This window comes from Salmo salar, unplaced genomic scaffold, assembly GCF_965601325.2.
Source record: "Salmo salar unplaced genomic scaffold, fSalSal1 ptg000578l, whole genome shotgun sequence".
NCBI lineage: Eukaryota > Metazoa > Chordata > Actinopteri > Salmoniformes > Salmonidae > Salmo > Salmo salar.
In genome coordinates, this window is record NW_027675424.1 from 2224310 (window position 1) to 2230000 (window position 5691).

The 5691-nt window shown below is 40.2% G+C and overlaps 1 long non-coding RNA gene across 1 annotated transcript in view; it reads left to right on the forward strand.

The window, feature by feature from the left end:
* The first annotated feature begins 4956 nt into the window (after nt 1-4956).
* The window catches only part of LOC106603894 (uncharacterized), a 3416-nt gene continuing 2681 nt past the window's right edge, over nt 4957-5691 (forward strand). Inside the window, exons 1-2 of the long non-coding RNA XR_014391504.1 lie at nt 4957-5125; nt 5388-5434. This is a non-coding gene — a long non-coding RNA (uncharacterized LOC106603894). The remainder of the gene's footprint in view (nt 5126-5387; nt 5435-5691) is intronic.

Genomic DNA, 5691 nt, shown 5'->3' on the forward strand with positions numbered 1-5691 from the left:
TCTCAATGGAAACCAAACAATCAAGAATCTCTAACTACGACAAATACAAAGTTGTGTTCATCTTTGATGGTCTGGATGAGTGCCGACTGCCCCTAGACTTCCAGAAGAACAAGATCTGTTGGGACGTCACAGAGTCAACCTCAGTGGATGTTCTGCTGACAAATCTCATCAAGGGAAATCTGCTTCCCTCTGCTCTCCTCTGGATAACTACCCGACCTGCAGCAGCCAATAAGATCCCTTCAGGGTGTGTTGACCAGGTGACAGAGGTACGAGGGTTCAATGACCCACAGAAGGAGGAGTACTTCAGGAAGAGATTCAGTGATGAGGAGCTGGCCAACAGAATCATCTCACACATAAAGACATCAAGGAGCCTCCACATCATGTGCCACATTCCAGTCTTCTGTTGGATTTCTGCAACAGTCCTCGAACACATGCTGAAACATAAGAGAGAAGAGATGCCCAAGACTCTGACTGAGATGTACACACACCTTGTGGTGTTTCATACCAAACAGAAGAATGAAAAGTATATTGGGAAAGAAGAGACAGATCCACACTTGAATAACGAGAGCATTCTGTCACTGGGAAAACTGGCTTTTCAACAGCTAGTGAAGGGCAATCTGATTTTCTATGAAGAAGACCTGAAAAAGGCTGGCATTGATGTCAATGAAGCCTCGGTGTACTCAGGATTGTGCACACAGCTCTTTAAAGAGGAATGTGTTCTGTACCAGGACAAGGTGTACTGCTTTGTTCATCTGAGCATTCAGGAGTTTCTGGCTGCTGTATATGTGTTCCTCTCATTCATCAACAACAATGAGAATGTAATGAACAAACTGCAAACAAAAGACGAGCCTGAAGTTACTGTCTACAAGAGTGCTGTGGATAAAGCCTTACAAAGTGAGACAGGAAACCTGGACCTGTTCCTCCGCTTCCTTCTGGGACTCTCACTGGAGTCCAATCAGAAGCACTTACGAGATCTACTGACAAAGACAAGAAGCAGCTCACAGAGCCATGAAAAAACAGTCAAGTACATCAAGGAGAAGATCAGGGAGAATCCCTCTCCAGAGAGGAGCATCAATCTGTTCCACTGTCTGAATGAACTGAATGACCATTCTCTAGTGGAGGAGATCCAAAGCTTCCTGAGCTCAGGAAGTCTCTCAGAACCCAACCTGTCACCTGCAGAGTGGTCAGCTCTGGTCTTTGTGTTGCTGACTTCAGAAAAGGAGCTGGATGTGTTTGACCTGAAGAAATACTCCAGATCAGAGGAAGGTCTTCTGAGGCTGCTGCCAGTGGTCAAAGCCTCCAGAGCTGTTCTGTGAGTAAATAAAATGCCATATAAGAAGTAATCATCAGGAAGAAATATTATATGTATTACAATATGTATATAATATTATATTGCATAACATATTGAATCAGATATTCAATCTAGTATTACAATATGACCATACAATTCCAGGAGACGGAAGGTAAATCTATATGTTGTTTGAGAATATGAACCAAATGCATCTACCGTTGTCCTTCTACTCTACTGGTGTTAAATTAACAGTGTGTTGGTGAAGTCATGATGATCTCGTTGCAGGCTGTCAGGCTGTGGAGTCACAGAGGAAGGCTGTGCTCCTCTGGTCTCAGCTCTGAAGTCAAACCCCTCACACCTGAGAGAGCTGGACCTGAGTAACAATGACCTGAAGGATTCAGGAGTGGAGCTGCTCTCTGCTGGACTGGGGAATCCCCACTGCAGACTGAAGACTCTGAGGTCAGTATTCCTGTAGTTGGTCAACAAGTGATAACTGTTCACCAGATCCACATGTGTTCACCAGGCACACATAGTCCACACCATATGTGTTCTGACAGTGAATGTTTCTGAACACCTCTACATTCATGTGGATGCTACTATTAATATGAATAATCAGGAATGAATTGTGAATAATGAGGAATGAGCCTCTGTTATTAGTAATGGTGAGAGGTTAGCATGTTTTGTTGTAGCCTCTGTTATTGGTAATGGTGAGAGGTTAGCATGTTTTGTTGTAGCCTCTGTTATTGGTAATGGTGAGAGGTTAGCATGTTTTGTTGTAGCCTCTGTTATTGGTAATGGTGAGAGGTTAGCATGTTTTGTTGTAGCCTCTGTTATTGGTAATGGTGAGAGGTTAGCATGTTTTGTTGTAGCCTCTGTTATTGGTAATTGTGAGAGGTTAGCATGTTTTGTTGTAGCCTCTGTTATTGGTAATGGTGAGAAGTTAGCATGAGGTTAGCATGTTTTGTTGTAGCCTCTGTTATTGGTAATGGTGAGAGGTTAGCATGTTTTGTTGTATCCTCTGTTATTGGTAATGGTGAGAGGTTAGTATGTTTTGTTGTATCCTCTGTTATTGGTAATGGTGAGAGGTTAGCATGTTTTGTTGTAGCCTCTGTTATTGGTAATGGTGAGAGATTAGCATGTTTTGTTGCATCCTCTGTTATTGGTAATGGTGAGAGGTTAGCATGTTTTGTTGTATCCTCTGTTATTGGTAATGGTGAGAGGTTAGCATGTTTTGTTGTAGCCTCTGTTATTGGTAATGGTGAGAGGTTAGCATGTTTTGTTGTAGCCTCTGTTATTGGTAATGGTGAGAGGTTAGCATGTTTTGTTGTAGCCTCTGCTATTGGTAATGGTGAGAGGGTAGCATGTTTTGTTGTAGCCTCTGTTATTGGTAATGGTGAGAGGTTAGCATGTTTTGTTGTAGCCTCTGTTATTGGTAATGGTGAGAGGTTAGCATGTTTTGTTGTAGCCTCTGTTATTGGTAATGGTGAGAGGTTAGCATGTTTTGTTGTAGCCTCTGTTATTGGTAATGGTGAGAGGTTAGCATGTTTTGTTGTAGCCTCTGTTATTGGTAATGGTGAGAGGGTAGCATGTTTTGTTGTAGCCTCTGTTATTGGTAATGGTGAGAGGTTAGCATGTTTTGTTTTAGCCTCTGTTATTGGTAATGGTGAGAGGTTAGCATGTTTTGTTGTATCCTCTGTCATTGGTAATGGTGAGAGGTTAGCATGTTTTGTTGTAGCTTCTGTTATTGGTAATGGTGAGAGGTTAGCATGTTTTGTTGTATCCTCTGTTATTGGTAATGGTGAGAGGTTAGCATGTTTTGTTGTATCCTCTGTTATTGGTAATGGTGAGAGGTTAGCATGTTTTGTTGTAGCCTCTGTTATTGGTAATGGTGAGAGGTTAGCATGTTTTGTTGTAGCCTCTGTCACTTTCTCACTCATTATTATTCATGATTCATTCATGATTTGTATTAATCATGTTATCATCAGGATTCATTTAGTAGTGTTCAGAAACATGTTATCTACTCACTTAGACAGAAGATTAATCCAGTCATCATCCACCATTTTATTATTGGGCAAAACACAACCAAAACAAACTGCAAATGCAACCAAGTAGTTTACAACCAAACACTAATCTATTGACTACTTTAATACACTATAAATGAATTGGTCAGAATACTTATGACTTCTTCAAATAGGGGGACTAGATACATAAAGTGCTTTCATTTTTCTAAATGGTGAAACAGATATGTATGAAAATATCCTCAAATAAAAGTTGACATTATATACTGTCACCTCATATGAAACATTTGATCTGAAATCCAAAATGTTGGAGTTTAGAGCCACATTTAAAATGTTATCTTCACTGTCAAAATAGATATGGTGTGGACTGTATACTCAATACAATTTAAATCTGATACCTCACTGTCTGTCTTTTGACTGATACTGCTTTTAAACTGGTCTGGTCAGTCTACTCAAATATTTGTCCTTTACATGTTTCTATCTGCAGGCAATACTTTGATCATTTGTCATTTTTAATGACAATATATTAATTTACGAATAGATATGGAAGGTTTCATATGTTGAAAAAATATACTGCCACTATTTTCACCACCAAAGAATAGCAGTGTGGTTTTAATATGATTTGACTCTTTGCAGGCTGTCAGGCTGTCTAGTCACAGAGGAAGGCTGTGCTTCTCTGGTCTCAGCTCTGAAGTCAAACCCCTCACACCTGAGAGAGCTGGATCTGAGTAACAATGACCTGAAGGATTCAGGAGTGGAGCTGCTCTCTGCTGGACTGGGGGATCCACACTGCAGACTGGAGACTCTGAGGTCAGTATTCCTGTAGTTGGTCAACAAGTGATAACTGTTCACCAGATCCACATGTGTTTACCAGACACACATAGTCCACACCATATGTGTTTGGACAGTGAAGCTTACAGTTTTAAATGTGGTGCTATGCTCCAGCATGTTTCTTCTCACTTAGAAAACATCCACCATTTTAATATTGGGCAAAACACAACCCAAAACACAACCAAAATAATCTGCAAATGCAAACAACGAGTTTGAGTCACAAGCTTGATGTAGTCGTTGCTTTCATGGAATATGGGACCAAATACTAAACTTTAGACTATTTTAATACACTATGATTTAATTGGTCAGAATACTTATGACTTATTTAAATAGGGGGACTAGATACATAAAGTGCTTTTATTTGTCTAAATGGTGAATCAGATATGTATGAATATATCCTCAAATTAAAGGTGACATTATATACTGTCACCTCATATGAAACATTTGATCTGAAATCCAAAATGTTGGAGTTTAGAGCCACATTTAAAATGTTATCTTCACTGTCAAAATAGATATGGTGTGGACTGTATACTCAATACAATCTAAATCTGATACCTCACTGTCTGTCTTTTGACTGATACTGCTTTTAAACTGGTCTGGTCAGTCTACTCAAATATTTGTATTATACATGTTTCTATCTGCAGGCAAAACTTTGATAATTTGTAATTTATAATATGATACTTTAATTTATGAATAGATATGTCAGGTTTCAGGACACTGATATATCTGAATATGTTGAAGAACTATACTGCCACTATTTTCACCACCAAAGAATAGCAGTGTGATTTTAATATGATTTGACTCTTTGCAGGCTGTCAGGCTGTCTAGTCACAGAGGAAGGCTGTGCTTCTCTGGTCTCAGCTCTGAGGTCAAACCCCTCACACCTGAGAGAGCTGGACCTGAGCTACAATCACCCAGGAGACTCAGGAGTCAGACTGCTCTCTGCTGGACTGGAGGATCCACACTGCAGACTGGAGAAACTCAAGTATGTGGAGGGTTTATGTCAATGTTCATATCAGACATGTTTGACTTTTCAGGCTAGTTAAGACAAACATTCTTACCACCACTTGGACAAAGGTGTGTGTGTGTGTGTGTGTGTGTGTGTGTGTGTGTGTGTGTGTGTGTGTGTGTGTGTGTGTGTGTGTGTGTGTGTGTGTGTGTGTGTGTGTGTGTGTGTGTGTGTGTGTGTGTGTGTGAGTTCAGGTGTATCCCTCAATGACTGTCTGTTCTTCTGCTTACCGCTACAGTGTGGAACATGGTGGAGAGAACAGAATGAAACCTGGACTTAGAAAATGTGAGTGTTGACTGCTGTGAAGAATATGACTAAGAATAAGTCTTAATTCAAGTTAACCTCTATGGGACCGGCGGGACGAATTCGTCCCACCTACGTAACAGCCACTGCCAGCCTGTGGCGCGATTTTCAAAATCTTCAAAATCCTATTACTTCAATTTCTCAAACATATGACTATTTTACAGCCATTTAAAGATAAGACTCTCGTTAATCTAACCACACTGTCCGATTTCAAAAAGGCTTTACAACGAAAGCAAAAC